A 20,304-nucleotide genomic window follows, 5' to 3' on the forward strand; every position below is an offset into this window, starting at 1 on the left:
TGTTATCCATAGGCACCATGTGGATTCATAAACTAAAAACTTTCAAGTGGAAAAAAGGCATCCTCCTGCTGCCCCTTAGACCTTGAAATGCCCCAGAATCAGGTGGGGAGATTAGAAACAGGCAATCACAGTGGGACTCAGGTGGTGGATAACACGGTTTCAAATGAGGATGGTTTACAGAAGCAAGATTGGAATGCACTGAGCCAAATCAAAGGGGCCTTAATAGCAGAGACAGCTGTCTGCCTTTGTCCTGAAACATTTCCTCTTCTTCCTACTTGAATAGAAGCCAGCTCCAGAACAAAGCCCCACTATATTTTATGGAAAGAATTAAGCGGAAATACGTGTACAAAATAGGAAGCTCAAGGTAAGTGTGGATTCAGGAATTTCTAGAACACCAGGACTTTGGGAAGATTTATTAGTGCTCACTCCCAGAGGATCCTGTTAGCCAAGCTAAGATATTTTGACTTTATTGTACAAGCAGAAGGCAGGCACTACTGATTTGGGGCAGGAGAGTTAGGTGGTAATAACAGTGCTTGGAAGCTTAGATTGTCCATGGCATGTAACACAGATTTGAGTGGGAGAAGCTGTGAAAGCCATGGCCAGTTTCCAATGTGAGGATATTATTAATAGTTTGGACCTAGAGAATCCATTCTTTCTCATCCCTCTGGCCACTTGCCTCACTCAGGGTCAAAGGTGAGCCTAACATATCCATTCCCAAACCCGACTTCATTTAGAAAACCGTCTTCCCATAGCCACTCACTCTCGCATAAAATTTCTTCTATAGAAATATCCTTGAGGCTGGAGTCTCTCTGAGCTAATACTGTGCCACCATGCTGATGCTGCAGTCTCACCAACGTACCTTAATGTAGCAGCCTTAATGTAGCAGTTTCCCCAAGTTTCTTTGTCCTACACGTACAAAAGAGTTGGAGCCAAAGTTTAATAAGCAAAAGAAGAAAACTCTGCAGCAGAGAGGTGAGTCCGAGTGGTTGGTGGGTTATAGCTGAATTCAGAAGCTTTTTATAAAAAACCGCTGTCTTCCCTGTAACTGTTTGAGTAACTTTTCTTATCAGTAAAACTGTCTGTGCAACTCTCGTCTCTTACGCAGCTGTGGGTATGTCTCTAGGCAAGCACAAAGCGCTACTTCTCTTGTTTGTGTAACTATGAGTTTGTTTTAGGTAAGCCCCTACCTCCCTGTGCAAGTTCCCACCATGTATATGCCTGTAAAGGGGAGGAAACTTTTTCCTGGGAGCTTGCTAATTGTACAAAGAAGAAAGAGCTTTTGTGCTGGACCCTGTTTGCAGGTGCAGCCTGAGTTTTTTTCCCAGGTTATTTTATTTTTGACTGTTGTGGTGACTTTTCGGGCAAGCCACTTCTGCAGTCTGAATTTTTCCCAAATGACTTTTCCTTCCCTTCTGTCTCACTGAGGACAGGGCCAAAGGGGTGCTGGACTGTGGGAGAGGCTAAGGTGTGTGCAGAGACCTTGCAGAGGAAGGACAGACAGGGCAGCTTTCCCCAGTGTGTGCAAGGAGCTTCAGAACAGCTGATGCTTAGATTCCAGCCTGGGACCTGCAAGAACAAAAGAAACAAAAGCTTCCTATTGTTGATTCATCTAATAAGCTGAGAAACCCTCACGGTCATCAAATTCAATTTATAATTTTGCAAATAAGGCATTGAGCCCACCTAGTGGTCTCCAGCCTCCTAGGCCAGATTGGCAGCACCTCCTGTTTACCTCCTGTTCTCCTCAAAGGAAAGAAGCTCAGTCTCTACCTGTCTCTGAAGGGAGCCATCCACCCACGGGGGAGTGACTTAGCATATGGTTGTTTGGCAAGGAGATGCCCACTCGGGCATTTTGGCTTAGTTTTTGGTATGTTAAGAGAACTTTGTTCTGGTGCCTACCACTTTCACTAGACAAAAATCATTGTTATATCTGGGTGAAAGAGAAAAGACCTGTTTAGTTTCCTTTTTGTGTCTGTACTTAGGGAAAAGTTAGCAGATAAACTACCTATTTTTTTAAATAAGGCCAATTAAGAGTGTCAAAGGATTCATGTTATTTATTCATGATTATTTGTTTTTACTCCTATACTTGTTCCTGTACTAACACTAGTATAGACTTCCACACCTTCACTTGGAAATGTTATAATTCCAATCAAAGGGAAAGAAGCCTTCTTTTATTTCTGTGATCCATTTCCTTCTTCACATGTCTTTTTATCTCTTTTTTAGAAAGTCACAAGGTTGACTTGTAATACTTCATGCTACTTGAGAAGAAAGGAAAAGTCACTTTGAGCTTGACTCACATAAAATGATTGAAATACCTGTTCACAAGATTAATAGCAGAGCACTGTTTACCAACCTGGGCATTTTATTAGACATCATTTTCTTCTCTTTATGTTTCACAAAAACAAGCTCTGCAGGGATCTCTTTTGGCAATATGGCAGTCTAATTACACAAATCATCCTTTCTGCTGAAAATAACTCAAAAGTTTGAAAATCAGATTTTTTTTTTTTTATGGGTAGAATCTCTTAAGGATTCTTAAAAGCACTGATGAACTGGCAAGAAACCAAGAAATACACAGGGTAAAATCTAAGGGCAAGTGGGAACTGAGGGGCAAGCAGAGTCAGCTTTCAGCCTGCACACGTTTGCCAAGCTGGGTGACTCTGAGCTTCAGCTTTCATTGCTTCCAGGAGCACCAGAGACAGGAGGCGAAGCATGTCCCAGCCAAAATGGGACATGCTGGGAGACTGTCCCTCAAAGATGGTACCCCGAAGAACCCCACCCTTAGTGTAGGCTTGGCCTGGAAACATATTGTAAACCAAAAAAAATTTCTAAGCCCCTCAGCTGACTGAATGAACCCCCAACTCTTGAACAAGGGAATCCCAAAGAAACATGAAAAACTATTTCAGGCTATGATGGGAAGAGAGATCAGATGCTTATACCCTTCCCTTTGGAGTTTAGGCACAACTGACCAGAATTAGCATTAAAATAGAGATCAAAAGACAGACAAAACAGACTTTTTGTGGCAATAAGATACCAAATTCCAACGTGACTCTGGTATAGCATCACATGACAACAGGCCCTAAAGAAAATGAAAGTAGGCCAGGCGTGGTGGCTCACGCCTGTAATCCAAGCACTTTGGAGGCCAAGGTGGGCGTATCACCTGAGGTCGGGAATTCAAGACCAGCCTGACCAACATGGTGAAACCCTGTCTTTATATAAAGAAAAAAGAAAGAAAGAAAGAAAATGAAAGTATTTTGCCCCAAAGCATTTTTCTTTGACATATTTTGAAATGGTCCTGCAAAGCTTTCTCTTGTGAGGGAAATCTGCATTTTGTAGAGAGTCTCCTTCCCTTTCTAGGTCTTTTCCTGATCAAAGAGAGATTTAACTGAGGATCTGACACATTTTAAGATCCAAAAGGTGACATTTACCATCTATTCTCTCTGAAGCCTGCTACCTGGAGGCTTCATCTACATAACAAGAACCTTGGCCTGTATCACCCTCCTATCTTAACTCAAGCATTTCTTTCCGCTGACTTCAATCCTTTAGGCAGAGCTTAGCTCTTTCAACCAATTGCCAATCAGAGAATCGTTGAATCCACCTATGACCCGTGAGTTCCCCCTTTGACATGTCCCACCTTTCTGGGTCAAACCAATATTTACCTTACGTGTATTAATTTATGTCTTTGCCTATAACTTCCGTCTACCTAAAATGTATGAAACCAAGCTATAACCCAACCTCCTTGAGCATGTGTTCTCAGGACTTTTTAAGGCTGTGCTATAGGCCAAGGTCACTCATATTTGGCTCAGAATAAACCTCTTTAAATATCGTACAGAGTTTGGCTTTCATTCCAGAAATAGCTACCTCTCCCCATTACCACACTGTAGCATTGCAATAAGGCATTGAGCCCACCTAGTGGTCTCCAGCCTTCCAGGCAGGGTCCTGTAAAACAAGTCTTGCTGAATTCCTGTCTCACTTGCAGCACAGATTCAAACTATCTAGCTAATGTTGAAAAACGTGCGCTTTGAACGAAGAGACCTTCCTAACAGGCTTTGTGTGAGCCACATGGCTGTTTATTCAACTGGGTGCAGGTGGGCTAAGGCCGAAAAGGGCATTAGCAACAGGCAGTAGGATAGGAGCTGGTTTTATAGGTTTGGGTAGTTTTTTGCGGGGCGGGGGTGTTGCAGAGTAAGTTCAGTTACAGTGGTGGGGGGTAGGGGCAAGGGAGTATACAGGACCACAAATTCAGTTACAATGGCAGGGTTGGGTGAGAGGTATTTACATTGTCATAAGAACAGTTAAGATGGCAGGGTTGGGTGAGAGGTATTTACATTATCATAAGAACAGTTAAGATGGCAGGGCTGGGTGAGGGGCTTGTCCTGGGAAGCTCTGCCACCAGGGCGATTAGGGACAATGGCGAATGCAGGTGGGGGAGTGGGAGACATAGGCCAAGGCAAGCAGGACTTCAGACTTTCAGGTTCCAGGCTTGCGTATGGAGACCTGACAATTAAAACAATAGCAAGGAAAATTGCTCAGCTCCCTGGTGCAGAACAGAGGTGGGAAAACCCACCTCTGCAAAGATGTAACCATAGACCACACCTTAAACACTTTTGTGGGGTAGGGCAAATGCCAAAAGTGGGGCTCAGCCCAGGAAGCCATGAGTCCTTTACTCCAGACAGGAAGGAATTCAAGAGCAAGCCGACAAAGTGAAGTGAAAGCAAGTTTATTAAGAAAGCAAAGGAATAAAAGCATGGCTGTATCAAGGCAGAGCAACCCTCATAGGCTGCTGGTTGGCTATTTTTATGGTTATTTGTTGATGACTTGATAAAGCTGGGGTGGATTATTCATGAGTTTTCCGTGGCGGGTGAGGATTTTCCAGAATTGAGGGTTCTTTTCCTTTTAGAACACATCAGGTAATTTCTGGGAATTGCCTTGGCATTTGTAAACTGTCATGGTATTGGTGGGAGTGTCTTAGCATGCTAATACATTACCACTAGTGTATCATGAGCTGTGAGGTCACTTTTGTCACCACTTTGGTTTTGGTGAGTTTTGGCCAGCTTCTTTTTTTGTAACTTGTCTTATCGGCTGGGTCCTGTAAAACAGGGTCGTTTGTGTCTCACTTGTAGCACAGATTCAAACTATCTAGTTGAAACAACAGTAACAACACACTCGGTGAACATTTAGCTGCAAGGGACACTGGACAAGCGGTTTCTCAAGCATCTAGCAAAAGTAAGTATAAAACCTTTAGGAAAGAATCTGCCTTAATTCCAGACATCAAAGAATTTCCTCAAATAAATTTCCAAGGAAAACAAGTAGCTCACAGAAAAATATAATAATCATTTAAGGACATAAGTTACCATAAAGTGAATAAGCAGAAACAACAAGCACTGGAAACTCACCTGCAAAGACCTTAGATACTGGAATTATCAGACACAGAATTAAACATCTTTTCATGTTAAAAAAATAGACAAACTTTAATGTATAAGGAGATTGGAAAGAGAATGAAGTAGACTGTCTAGAAACAAATGTAATAATTGAAATAAAAATCTGTATCAATGAGTTTGACACTGAGGAAAGAGACCCAAGCATCTAGGATCACCTCCCCTTTGACTTCCACGCTGCATTTCAATAGAAGAAAAGGCTGGCTGAGCCAGCGCCTCCTTAATTGCCTTTCTATAGATAGCAGGCATAGTATGAGGGAATCTTTCCAGAAGGCATTGTTTTTACTTAAGCAAGATCAAACCCCCACCCCATGCCTACTCCATGGACCAAGACCCTTTCACATGTAATTTCTAAGGTTGTAAACCCAACACCCTTTCACATGTAATATCTAGAGCTGTAAGTCTATATAAAGGCAGAGTTGGCTGGGGCGGTGGCTCACACCTATAATTCTAGTACTTTGGGAGGCCGAGGCGGGTGGATCACGAGGTCAAGAGATCGAGACCATCCTGGTCAACAAGGTGAAACCCCATCTCTACTAAATATACAAAAAAATTAGCTGGGCATGGTGGCTCCTGCCTGTAGTTCCAGCTACTCGGGAGGCTGAGGCAGGAGAATTGCCTGAACCCGGGAGGCGGAGGTTGCGGTGAGCTGAGATCGCACCATTGCACTCCAGCCTGGCTAACAAGAGCAAAACTCTGTCTCAAAAAAAAAAAAAAAAAAAAAAGGCAGAGCTTCTCTTTGTTAGACGAGCTTGGTTATTAGACAACTATGTCGCCTTGCTCCCGGCCTAATAAATCACCTCTTCCTTCCTAGTTCGGTGTCTGAGAGGTCTGTTTCTTGTGGCCGCTCCTGCTTCAACACCACTCATATTAGACATGACTAAAGAGATAATTGGTGAATAGGAGTATAGCTCTTGATTTACACAAAATATCTCGTAGAAAGGGAAAGCCATGGAACATATGAAAGCAAAGTTATGAAGCAAGAAATGTAGAATAATAAAGTTTAGCATGGGTGTAACAAACGTTTCAGAAGCAAAGAAAAGAAATAATATGGCTGGAGCCTGTAATCCAAGCACTTTGGAGGCCAAGGCAGGCGGATCACCTGAGGTCGGGAGTTCAAGACTAGCCTGACCAACATGGTAAAACCCTGTCTTTAAAAAAAAAAAAGAAAGAGTAAGACAAACATAATATTTGATAAGATAATGGCTAAAAATATTTAGAAACTTTCAAAAGATAAAAATCCATATACAGGAAGTCTGAAAAGTACTTAACATAATGGAACTGCAGAATAACAATCACAAAGAGATCTTAAAAGGAATCAGAGAGAAAAGAGAGCGTACCTTCAAAGGAGCGACAATACGTTCAGTAGGTCTCAACAGCAACAGTAGAAGTGGGATGACAGCACAGTTGTGTTTTCGTGTGTACTAAGAGAAAACTGCACACACACACATCCCTCCGGCTAAAATGTGTTTTAAAAATATGATATTGTGATTCATAATAAATATATATTTTAGTCTTTTCCCCTGTTTTTTGGAAGAGAGCTCCTAAATCTCTTGTAATTTCCTCGGTTATAGGGGTGCTAGAACATTTGCTCTGATACTTGGTCTTTGGCCCCAATTTCTGACCCAGAATTCCTAATCCCTTGGAATTTCTTGCGTGATAAAAGCATCTTTCGTTCTAGTGAGGTGACTCTTGGTGGGCTCCTGGTTGGGGGCTGGTCACCAGAAGACCAAGCCATGATTAGGAGCTTGAAATTGTCAGTCCTACCCCCCACCTCATCCTTTGGGATGGGAAGAGGACCTGGAGCTTGAGTGTATAAGCAATCATTCTTATGTAATGAAGTCTACATAAAAATCCCTGAACTAGAGGGATTACAGAGCTTCTGGATTGATGACTACATCCATATGTCAGTAGGGTGGCACACCCCAACTCTTTCAGATCCTGCCCTATATAGTTCGTCATCTGGCTGTTCATCTGTATTCCTTATAATGAACTGGTAAACAGGCCAAGTGCAGTGGCTCATGCTCATACCTCCTTTGGGAGGCAAAGATGGGTGGATCATGAGGTCAAGAGATCGAGACCATCCTAGCCAACATAGTGAAACCCTGTCTCTGCTAAAAAAATATGAAAATTAGCTGGGTGTGATGGCGCTCACCCATAGTCTCAACTACTTGAGAGGCTGAGGCAGGAGAATTACTTGAACCTGGGAGGCAGAGGCTGCAGTGAGCCAAGATCGCGCCACTGTGCTCCAGCCTGGTGACAGAGTGAGACTCCATCTGGAAAATAAATAAATGAATTAATTAAATTAACTGGCAAGCATAGATATTTTTTAAGTTCTGTGAGCCAATTTAGCAAATAATTGACTGTAAGGAGGGGGTCTTGGGAACCTCCAATTTATAGCCAGTTGATCAAGAGCACAGATGAATGGATGGCAACCACCTGGACTTTTGATTGGCATCTGAAGTGGAGGTAGTCTTGTAGGACTTTTAACTTATGGGGTCTGACACTAATTCCTGGTAGATAGTGTCAGAATTCAATTGAATTATAGGACACTCAGTTGATATCCAGAGAACTGGAGAACTGGTTGGTGTGGGAAAATAAACCCCACATACCTGGTTACGGAAGTGTTGGGTATGAGTTTAGAGGAAAGGAGCTTGTTTTTCCTATTTTCAAAAGGTGAAGGCTAAATTAAGATATTTTTAGACCACAAAAATTGTTCTCCACTTTAGAGAATTAAGGGGCATTCTAAGGGATGTTCTTTAAGAGGAAGATGATACTATACAGGAATTTAGAGATGCAAGAAATAAAGAAGAAAGAAAGTAAAAATATTGGGTAAATATATTTTTATTTATTTATTTATTTTGAGACGGAGTATTGCTCTTGTTACCCAGACTGGAGTGCAATGGCGCGATCTCGGCTCATCACAACCTCCGTCTCCTGGGTTCAAGCAATTCTCCTGCCTCAGCCTCCCGAGTAGCTGGGATTACAGGTGTGCACCACCATGCCCAGCTAATTTTTGTATTTTTAGTAGAGACGGCGTTTCACCATGTTGACCAGGATGGTCTCGATCTCTTGACCTCATGATCCACCCGCCTCGGCCTCCCAAAGTGCTGGGATTATAGGCGTGAGCCACCGCTCCCAGCAGGGTAAATATATTTTTAATGGCCTCATAAAGCTATTGTTTTATAATAGCAATGTTTTTTAGGCTTTATAGAGACTGCATAACCCATCCCACAATTGTACAATGTGCAATCTATGTAACAGATCCATATTTACACACATAAATACACACACATGTGTGTACACATATCCTAGTGCTTCTGCCTCTCTGATTGACCCTAACTGGTATAGTGGCTAAGCCAGCCTTTTTATTTCAGCCCCTACATTAGGCTCAAGAATAACGGGGAATGCAGCTGAGGGTGAGTGAGCTTATGTATGGGAGTTTAACATAGCAAGGGGCATGGACAGCCTGTGTGAGGCTGGGGCAGTTTCCATCTCGAATATAGTAGATGAAAAACTGTTGGAAAATTGCAAAATGCATGAGTCAATGTTGCTTAGATGGGTGTATAGTGAATCACACTGCTCATAAACAAACCCCCTCTCCCAATCCATTGGAAGCATGGATTGGACAGACGATCTTGTGGTCCTCACAACCGAAACTAATAACTAACTCTAAGGCAGAGGCAGAGTACTAAGCCCTTTACATCTGTTATTGTGACTGATCTCCTAAATGGCCCTGTGAGGTATTTCCTGATACTGTCTCCATTTCACAGATGAGGACACTAAGGTTTGGTTGCGTTAGATCATTAACTCACACAAAGTGCCCAGGCTGTCTGAAGTCCAGGTCCGTACTGCCTGCCCAGAACTTGTGTAAGACAGTCATGGGGCTGAGCAGATTTAGAATGGGAGCAATAGGACTTGGCTGTCTCCAGTGAGACTCTTCGTAGGAGCAAGAGATGTCAAACCCTTTTTTTTTTTAAGAGACAGAGTCTCACTATGTTGCCCAAGCTTATCTCGAGCTCCTGGCCTCAAGCAAGTCTCCCACTTCGGCTAAGATTACAGGAGCTAAGATTACAGGTGTGAGCCACTGTAACTGGCCAAGAGGCGATAAATCTTTTTCCCTGTTTCTTCATGGCTTTATCTGCTGGTGCAAAGTGGGGAAAAAGGCCACATACCTGGTCATTGATATCTAATCTTGATATAACATAATGCTAATATCGTACCAGCACCATTTCCTCAGGCTTTGGCGCTCTCTGCCAATTTTGGGACAGGCCTAGCCAGAAACAGTCAGTGGAGTTCTTAGGTGCTTTCACTTGAGCAGACCTGTGATAGGCACATCAACACCAAAGCCAGACACAGACCCAAGCTGGGTCTACTCTCTTGCCAAGACACTGACCTAATTGGCACTGGATGGTCGACGTTGTTCCAAGAATGACTTCTTCATCGCTGTCCTTAGGGGAAGTGTGTGAGAACCAGAGGAAGATGTGGGCCTCTTGCTAAGGCCTTATAGCCAAGACATATTTCTGTCTGAAATACAAGTTTAAATATGTTCTGACACCTTCAAATACTTATTTTGTTGTTTCTGTTGAAACTGGCCCTAAAACATTGGTTCCCCAGCGTTATTGCCTAACAGCCTCTTGCCTGGCACTCAAGGAATCTGGCAGAATTTTTCCTTTACATATTGAGTCACTGGAACCAAGACCTTTGCCTGTCCTACTGTCTGGTAGTCATTGCCACAGACTGTGTCAGCTCAGTGCAGTTAAACTATTTTACTACAAGCTGATGTTACCTGGAGTCGTGCACCTTGTACAAGAAGACAAGCTAAAGGAAAATTTTTTGTTATTGAACCTAGCTCAAAAGTTTGACCTCATTAATTGTTATCCAGATGGATTGTTTTTCTGTATTTCATTTCCTAGCATTATGTGTTTAGACCCAAACTTGGGGTTCTTAAGTCCTTTTTTTTCTGTATTCTCCTTTATTTGCTCTCAATTCAAATTATGGGTATGTCTTTCTTAGCTCTCTGAAGAATTATTACCTTTTGTGTCTCTGTTTTCCAGACTTACATATGAATATTCATTTACTAATTCATTCAGTCACTCATTAATGCATTCACTCAATAGTTATTACTGAATACTTTATATTGGCCAGACACTGGGACAGGATTAACGTGGGTGCAGTCTCTGCCCTCAAGAAGTCAGTCATGATAAGACAATGAGAGAAGTTCTAAACGGAATGTATGTGTAGGTACTAAAAAGACAAAGAGAAAACTGTACCCAACTCTTCTAAGACATGTCAGCATGTGCTTTGCTGAAACAGGTGACATTCAAGTCAAATCTCGAAAGAGAAGCAAGCTGAGGTTCATTTCATGACACCAGACTGCCTCTCAAGTGAGAAGAGATTTAAAAATGTCCATCTGATTCTGAAACTGTAAAGATACTGATGACCTTAGCAAGTGAGGTGGGGTGGAGCCAAGTGGAGGAGCTGAATAGCTGTGAAGGTGATGATCGTGGGAAACATTCACAACTGCTTTTTTTTTTTTTTTTTTTTTTAATTTTGAGTTGGAGTTTCGCTCTTGTTACCTGGGCTGGAGTGCAATGGCACAATCTCGGCTCACCGCAACCTCCGCCTCCTGGGTTCAGGCAATTCTTCTGCCTCAGCCTCCAGAGTAGCTGGGATTACAGGCACGTGCCACCATGCCCAGCTAATGTTTTATATTTTTAGTAGAGACAGCGTTTCACCATGTTGACCAGGATGGTCTCAATCTCTTGACCTCGTGATCCACCTGCCTCGGCCTCCCAAAGTGCTGGGATTACAGGCTTGAGCCACCGCGCCCCGCCACAACTGCTGATTGAGAATGAAAGGAGAGAGATGGGTCATAGCTACTTATGAATGAGACAGGGTTGTGGATTTCTTTATTAAGTTGGGAGGTGGGAGCATTTCAGCAAAGGAGGCAGTAGAAAGGAATAAAAAGAATACAGTAACTTCCTCTCTGGGAGAGCCCTCTCTCAGTTTCTTCAGAATTACTTACCTACTGTTCGTCCCTTCTTTTTGATCTTGTGGTTTCTCTTACTTGGTTCTATTATTTCACTTCATTACCCTTCCTTGTCGCCAGTTTCAAAATTATTATATGCTCTGTGCTTTGCCACTGTCTTCTCAATATAAATCTTAAGACCTAAAAACCGGTGAATACATTAAACTAAGTCAAGCTACATCCAAATCAAAGTACCTAAGATTTACATATATTTGAGAAGTAAACTCTTTATTTATGTAAGTATTCCAGCATTCTAAGGAACCAAAGTACTGATGTGCCTGAAGAGTCTTTGGGAGCCTCCCAGCCAACACTGAGTCAGCCTCCATCAAGAGGAAAACGTGGACCAGAGGCGGCAAGAAGACCCCAAATGTGAAACAGCGTCCTAGGCTCCGTCCTTGAGGGTCATATAATATGCATCTTGCAAAGCTTGATGTTTTCTGCTAAAACAGGTTTATGGAAGGCCTTTAAAACTTAAAGAATTGAAAGATGAGTCCATTTAGTTGCATAACAAAATGTCAACTGAACACAGAAAATTATTATGTCCTTTGGCCCATCTTGATGCCTGGGGGTCAGGGTATCTTTGGAAATTACCTCCACTTTTTGTCAAGGGCATTGTGCAACAAAAAGGTAAAGACAGAAAGGAGAAATTTTGATTTTTTTCCTGTGGTTCACAGATCAGTTACAGCTCCACATTTTGAAATGTCAGACCTGCATTTACAAAGGCAATTTTGTTTGTAACTACATGAATAATACATAAACACACAGTTACTGGAAAATATTCTTTTAAAAAAAAAAATTCAGATAGAGTCTCGCTCTGTCCCCAGGCTGGAGTGCAGCGGCGCAATCTCAGCTCACTGCAAACTCTGCTTCATGGGTTCAAGCAATTCTCAGCCTCCCGAGTAGCTGGGATTATAGGCACCCACCACTAATAGACACCCAGCTAATTTTCTTGTATTTTTAGTAGATATGAGGTTTCACTATCTTGGCCAGGCTGGTCTTGAACTCCTGAGCTTTGATCCACCTGCCTCAGCCTCCCAAAGTGCCAAGATTACAGGCATGAGCCACTGGGAAATATTCCAATAATCAAACCTATTGAATAAAATGTTACGAGACCCCTTTGACACAGCAACCCTACTGTTTCCTCACTTCGGCAATATACTTTTCTAGAACTTTTTCTGGACATTTTTGTGCATGGATATGTGTAAATTTTATTTACACATCTACTTTTAAATTTTAAAAAATATTTTGCATGGTAAGATCATTAATCTGCAATTTGAGGTTTTTTTTCATTTAATAATGTAGCTTGAAGAGCATACAAATCTCCTATTTTTTTGTATTCATTGAATAATATAATCTGGGTATGTTGCAATTGATTTATTCGGCCCACCATTAGTGAATATTTAGGTGATTTCCAATTTTTTTTCCTATTTAAAAACAGTGCTGAAATGAACATTCTTGGGCATGTACCCTTTTGAACATGTGCAAATATGTGTGTGGAATAGATTCTTTTGTTCCTGGTGTACATCATATGCTTCTTGAAGGTGGTGCTCCCTCCCACCTCCTGCTTAGATTCCCTTGGATTCTGGCTGTGTCTGTGGCCATCCTTTGACTTCTGTGTGCTTTTTTTCCTGATGGCCACACCTGTGGCTCTCTTGGGACTACAGTCCTGAGCCACTTTGCCCACACCAGCCAACAGCCAGCATTGCCTGGGAATTTAGGCTCCTTTCGGGTGGGCCTTAGCAGCTGACAGGTAGGACAAGTTATGAAAGCCAGCTCTTTCCTTTGAGTTGGGACATACTTGGAGGTGCATGTGCATTTCAAAGCTCCTCTGCACCATCAAGCTAAAGCTGGGATTTTGCCTAAAAGTACACTCTCCCTTGACTTCTCTTCCCTTTCTGGCTGCCCTACTCATTCATCAGCACTTCCGTAACATGTCACTTGCATGTGAATCCTCTCCTCTGCACCATCAAGCTAAAGCTGGGATTTTTGCCTAAAAGTACACTCTCCCTTGACTTCTCTCCCCTTTCTGGCTGCCCCACTCATTCATCAGCACTTCCGTAACATATCACTAGCCTGTGAATCCTTGACTCAAGGTCTGCTTTTTGGTGCAACCAAGTCAAGAACCTCCCTGTACTGAACAAACTTACTACAGAGTTTGCTCCAGAGAAGCACTGTCCTTAAAGATTGCCCCTGTCTCCCTCTTGGGAGTTTTATTTGTTCTACCAACTGTGATGGTTCATTTTATCCATCAATTTGACTGAGCCATAGGATGCCCAGATAGCTGTCTAAACGTTATTTCTGGAAGAGGTTGGCATTTGAGTTGATGAACTGAGAAAAGCAGATGGCATCATCTAAACCATTGAAAGTCTCAATAGAACAAAAAGATTGAAGCAGGTTGAATTAATTCTGCCCGACTGCTTGAGCTGGAACATATACTTTCTCCTGCCCTCAGCTCTCCTGGTTCTCAGGCTTTTAGAACTGAAATGGAATCTATGTCACCAGTTCTCTGGATTTTAGGCCTTCAAACGGCATGACTGGCTTTCCTAGGTCTCCAGCTTGCAGACAGCAGCTCATGGAACTTCTCGGTCTCTATAATTGCATGATCCAGTATGTTACAAAAATCTCTTTTTATATATCTTCTACTGGTGGTGTTTCTCTGGAGAACCCTGACTAATACACTTACAGTTTAGGATGGAGTTGGATGGTTCTAAGGCGTCTTTAGCCTGTCAAGAGCCTACTGTTGTAGAGCCCTTAGGGAGGGGGGCAGGATGGTAGAAGGAAAGAGCAGGCAGCAAGTCTCTGGCACCATATCCAGGCAAGAGCCCTGCTGCTTATGTCCCTAAGCTGCCAGTCTTCCAAGCTTCTACCTTTGGCTTCAATTAGAGGCAGATGGAGGATGTCTGGACAACAAATGAGTTCTGGAGATAAAAAAGGGAGAGCCACTGGTCAATGAGGCCAGTAAGAACAAAGCTCGTTTCCTTTCCTTTCTCTGATTTGCAGGTGGAAGGCAGCCTCTGCTCAATGTTAACTGGATCTTTAACGCAGGCCTGCCTATCCAACCATCTGCAGTGTGATTTTGTTGCTGCTGTGTGGGAAGCTGCTCGCTTTCCCTTGGTTTGCCGCACTTCCTGGCGTGTGCCTCTCCATCATCTCCTAATAAGAACGTGATGGAGGTGTTTGCCTGCTGCTCTCTGCCAGCTCAGTGCTGCTGCAGTAGAGCAGGATCTTGGACCAAGATCTTCTGTCCTCCATTGTAACCCTCTTGGTAGTACTTATCATCACCCCTTGGTTGAAAGTAGAGCTGAAGAAACCCATTCTACACACACTTGCACATGTTCAACAGGGTATTTGCACAAGAATGCTCACTTTGGCATTGCTCTGATCCCGAAGGTGTGGCTGTGCTTCTAGTTTTATGGCCAGGACCGATTATGCAATAAAGTTTAGCCACCCATGATGATAACTGGAGTGCAGATCAGGGGCAGCTTATGATGAGTAGATGGAATGAGGAAAGAAAGGAATGTATAAAATTGGCTACAGGATAAAATCAAAGTCACACTGGGGAAGTTTGGAGAGATTCCATCCCATTTCTATGATGACTTCCTGCAAATTTCTGGAACTATTGCTGGAGAGCACAATAAAACTGAAGCTCCACCAGGATAGACTAAAAGATGGAGAAAGGATCATGATGATCATGGTGGGGATTCTCCCGCACTGTCCTAAATTCTCATTTGACCCATAGATATTACCTTTAAAACGACTTGTTTTAATTTACTTAATGTTCACTTTTAGTAGCTAAGCTGTTTATTTGTACAGTTACCTTCCCATTCTCTGCTTTCTACATTCTAGTATATGACACGTTGTCCACGTAAAATTTAAACTTTAAAACCTGGGCAGCCCCTGACCAGTTGGTAACCCTTAGGCTCTGTCCACCCGACCCATGACCTCCACCTATCTTCCTCTAAACTGTAACATGGAGTAACTATTATTTCTTCAAAGCACAGACAGATCTTTTGAAGATTATGATGCTGCAACTGAAACTTATGACGCCTACCAAGCATGCCTAAAAGTTGTCAATTTCTTTCTTTTTTTTTTTGAGACGGAGTTTTGCTCTTGTTACCCAGGCTGGAGTGCAATGGCGTGATCTCGGCTCACTGCAACCTCCGCCTCCTGGGTTCAAGCAATTTTCCTGCCTCAGCCTCCTGAGCAGCTGTGACTACAGGCATGTGCCACCATGCCCAGCTAATTTTTGTATTTTTAGTAGAGACGGCGTTTTACCATGTTGACCAGGATGGTCTTGATCTCTTGACCTCGTGATCCACCCGCCTCGGCCTCCCAAAGTGCTGGGATTATAGGCATGAGCCACCGTGCCCGGCAGAGTTGTCAATTTCTTAAAGAGGTTTCCAAGTTAAAACTAAAAAAAAATACCCATTAACACAAGACTGACTTTTTAAATTTTTATTTTGTTTTTAGAAATGGGGTCTTGCTTATGGCCCAGTGCAGAGTGCAGTGATGCAATCATAGCTTACTGAAGCCTTAAACTCCTGGGTTCAAGTGGTCCTCCCATCTCAGGGCTGACTTTTTAATCATAGAAATGTTAAGAACGCACCTAAATCTTTTTGTATTTTTTCCCTAATCCACATGTCTTCAGCTCACAAAAAAGTCCTCACATAAAATAATTTGAAATGCCATATACTGACATTGCTTCCAAAGGTTTGAATGTCAAATAGATCAAAAGTGGGTTAAAATTTATTTAAAGAATAAGGTGTGTGATCTTGGGAAAGAGTTTAGGACAGGCTGGCATACATTAAGAATATGAAGACATGGAATATATTAATGTATGAAGATACTCTCACATTTTTATCTATAGATGCAATGACCTCAGCAATATTAGCCTGCTTGCATGGGTCAGATTGGAAGCATGTGTAAGTCTGTATTAAATGCAGGTTTTAAAGCTCTTGCATATCCATGGATGAAAGGCATACTATAAATAACATTATTATATAGGTAAATTGTATACTTTTTGCAATATTTAAATGATTCAGGAGACTGACTGTGTAATGGAAAACACCATTATGCAGAATTGTGCCCAGGGAAGGTAATTGCAGCAACCTTGCTACGGTCTGAAGGAGAATGAATGAGCATTCATCCATGAACCTCCTTTTTCATCCTGGCACTCTCAGTGCCTTGATGTGGACAATTAAACTATCACTTTCTTTTCTGGTACCAGTTCTAACATTCAGGAATTGTAACAGTATACTCCCTTTATTTAATCAGATATTTGAAAACCAAATTGTCTGAATTTATGAGTTTATTAATAATTATAATCCATATGAGAGTACTGAGGAAGCTCTTTTCTTTAAAAAACAAGTGGTAGTAGCTGGAGACAGTGGCTCACACCTGAAGTCCCAGCTGCTTGGGAGGCTGATATGGGTGGATCCTTTGAGCCCAGGGGTTTGAGTCCAACCTGGGCAACATAGTGAGACTCTTTCTGAAACAAAACAAAACAAAACAAACCCCATGATGTGATATAAATATTTGATATCCCTTTTGATAACAGTTGTATTGTTATTTCCCTAAAATCGTGAATCTGATTAAGAAAGATTTAAAGCAAATATGAGCAAGAAAGGAGAAACCTAGATGAACGCAATTATTATTGAAGACAGCAGTTCTGGTAAGGAGACGGGTAGGGGTATCCAGTGTTCATATGAGCATGCAGTCAGGAAGGGAGCTAGGCATAAGACATGACCTTGGACATTTATACTCCATTGTGTAGAATATGCAGAGTAAATAAAGTGAATCTGAGTTATAAGCTAGAATGGGAAATAGATTTAGAAGATATTGCTTAAAATGGAACACAGGGATGAAGAAGCTTGTTCTATACAGAAGAAGCAGACAGTTAGGCAGCAAGGTTGGGGTCTATAATATGTCTGGATATCCACAAACCTGTCAGCAGAAATCTTGGTGGAGCATAGCAGTAATGATTGAAGAAAAAATGATAAAAACAACGCCCTTGTGGGCATATGCTACAGGCCACCTGATCTGTTAGAGGAAATCAGTAGTTAAGTTCCAATGCAAATATTTTATAGCTCACTATCCATTAGCTGAAGTTACAATATCCAGAAAGCTCTAAAAGGTTTTTTTTTTTTAATGAATCATTTGGCAGCAAAATTTGGCCTGATATAAAACTGTTTAGAGTCTTTTTTGTTGGTGATGGTGCTTGTTTCTGTAACTTTTAATTAAACGAAGTGCACACATATGGGAGAAGACATTAGGAAATACAGATAGGAGTAGAAAATGAAAATCAGTGATGGTTCCACTATTCGGTTACAAAGACGATTCATGCTTTGGTGTGTCTCCTGCCAGACTTTCATAGTTTTTCACCTTCCTACTCACCTGCCCACTGACCTACTTATCCACACACCTACCTACTTACCTGCACGCCTACCTGCCTACTTACATGGCTACCATCCATCTATCTATAATACCCAGACATCTATCTCTAATACCTATACAATATGTAGCTATTTTTACAAAGCCCAAGGTATACCATTGTGTACAGCACATTGTTTAATGAACTGCTTTCTTTTTCATTAAGTAACAGATCACGAACAGCTTTTTGTGAAATTTACTACACATTTTTTTCATCATATAAAAATGATGTGTTTATGGGAATATATCTTATTTATGTACCAAACCCAATTTTATAACATTTCATATTTTGTATTTTCACTATCAAAAGCCATGTTGTGATGAACATAGTAATAACTAAATCTATGCAAATAATTATAATCATTTCCTTAGTATGAACTTCCAGCTGTACAACTGCAAGTCAAAAGATATTTTGCTAAGTATTTTATGAATTTGCCAAATAACACTCCAAAAAGTTTGTACTAATATGTAATCACCCCTCCAATGTGTTATCACACTACCAATCTGCTAAAATGCTCATTTTCCTGCAATCTCTCAGCACTGAGTAACAAAGTTAAAAATCTCTGCCAACCAGTTAGGTGGAAAATGGTATTTAAATATTTCAGTTTTAATATCTTTGATGACTAGAGAAATTGAGCACTTCTTCATGAATTAATCAGCCAATTGTATTTTTTAAATAAATCTTTTTATTGAGGCAAAGCACAAGTAAAAAAAAGAGTACAAATCCTAAGTATAGCTCAGTGAATTATCACAAGAGGAATACGTGCATGTAACAGACACAGGTCAGAAAGTAGAACATTAGCAGCACGTAGGAGTCTCCTGTGCATCCCCTTCTGGCCACCCTTTCCTCACGTTTCTCCCCAACCTTCATACAATTTCTCTGTTAGCTAGCTATTGCCAGAAAAATGCCATATGACAAACCAGCCCAAAATTCAATGGCTTAAAAGAGCAATCACTTACTGTCATAGATGTGTGAATTAGCAAGACAGTCAGTGATCGAGGCTGGGCTCAGCCCATTGGTTTTGCTACCCTGGGCTCGCTCACCTGTGTGCCTGGCGGTCAGCTGATTTAGATGGGGCTTAGCTGGGCCACTATCCTGATGTGTAACATAAGAGTTAAGCTTCACTTCTGTTAGGATTTTATATAAATGAACTCATACAGTATTTTTCTACATCTAGCTAATTTCACTCAATGTTATTTTTTAAGTTTTGTCCAATGTGTTCAGGAGTATGTTTTGTACCAGCTCACAAGAGTTGATTGTTATGTTTTCAGAAATTTTGAAATTTATCTATTACCTGGCAGAGGAGATACCATGATCACAAAGGTAGTTTTCCCAGAGCGAGGTTATCTATTGCATTCCGGATGTGCTGACCCCTGCGATTTCCCCAATGTTTGTGGTAGTGGGGGACTGCATTCACGCTTTCCCCTGGTGTTAAAAAAAAAAAAGTAAAATTAAAAAAAAAAAAGAAATTTATTTGTTAAACATGCTTATTAGAAAAATTAAATTATAAATATATAATTAAATCACAATAAAAAACACAGGTAAATACTCAGATTATTTTCTGTTTGAACTACATTTTACTATGACCTCTGCTTTTGAGGACGTTTTTACCTATTGTAATTGCGTGGAATATTACATGATGACGTGCTATTGTGTGTTTCTTCCTGACCTTGTTTACAATCGTGTCACCATGATAGCTTAAAATTGGCCACAGTAGGAATATTGACATCATAGAAATTGCAAATGCTATTAATAAAAAGGGCTGGATTTACTGATTTTTTTGATTGTCTAGACTTAAGAAAGTGGTGAGAAAATCTTTTTTTTTTTTTTTTTTGAGACGGAGTTTCGCCCTTGTTACCCAGGCTGGAGTGCAATGGCGCGATCTCGGCTCACCGCAACCTCCGCCTCCTGGGTTCAAGCAATTCTCTTGCCTCAGCCTCCTGAGTAGCTGGGATTACAGGCAAGCACCACCGTGCCCAGCTAATTTTTTGTATTTTTAGTAGAGACGGGGTTTCACCATGTTGACCAGGATGGTCTCGATCTCTTGACCTCGTGATCCACCCGCCTCGGCCTCCTAAAAGTACTGGGATTACAGGCTTGAGCCACCGCGCCCGGCCCTCCACTTTTTCACTTGGTAGTGTCAGTCTTCTTAATTTGAGCCATTTTGGTGGGTTTGCTGTAGGAATTCACTGCTATTTTAATTTGCATTTTTCTGATTACTATGCACATTTTGATAGGCCTGCTAACTATTTGGAAGTCTTCTATTGTAAAGTTCCTATTTAGGCCTTTTATTCGTTTTTATTTTAGGGTGTTTGAGCTTCTCTTTTTGGTATATCAGAACTTTAAGTATATATATTTGTGTGTGTGTGTGTGTATATATATATATATGTGTGTATATATATATATATTCT

At 41.4% G+C, this 20,304-nt stretch overlaps 1 long non-coding RNA gene and 1 pseudogene across 1 annotated transcript; both read left to right on the forward strand.

Annotated features, from left to right (window-relative positions):
* Positions 1-9,163: 9,163 nt before the first annotated feature.
* LOC118149453 (uncharacterized) lies at positions 9,164-14,096 on the forward strand. Its single transcript, XR_004736887.3, has 2 exons — positions 9,164-10,929; positions 13,916-14,096. It is a non-coding gene; the product is annotated as an uncharacterized LOC118149453 (long non-coding RNA).
* A 5,083-nt stretch (positions 14,097-19,179) lies between these two features.
* Positions 19,180-19,321, forward strand: LOC118149641 (U1 spliceosomal RNA; annotated as a pseudogene).
* Positions 19,322-20,304: the final 983 nt, after the last annotated feature.

Source organism: Callithrix jacchus, chromosome 19 (genome assembly GCF_049354715.1).
Source record: "Callithrix jacchus isolate 240 chromosome 19, calJac240_pri, whole genome shotgun sequence".
Lineage (NCBI taxonomy): Eukaryota > Metazoa > Chordata > Mammalia > Primates > Cebidae > Callithrix > Callithrix jacchus.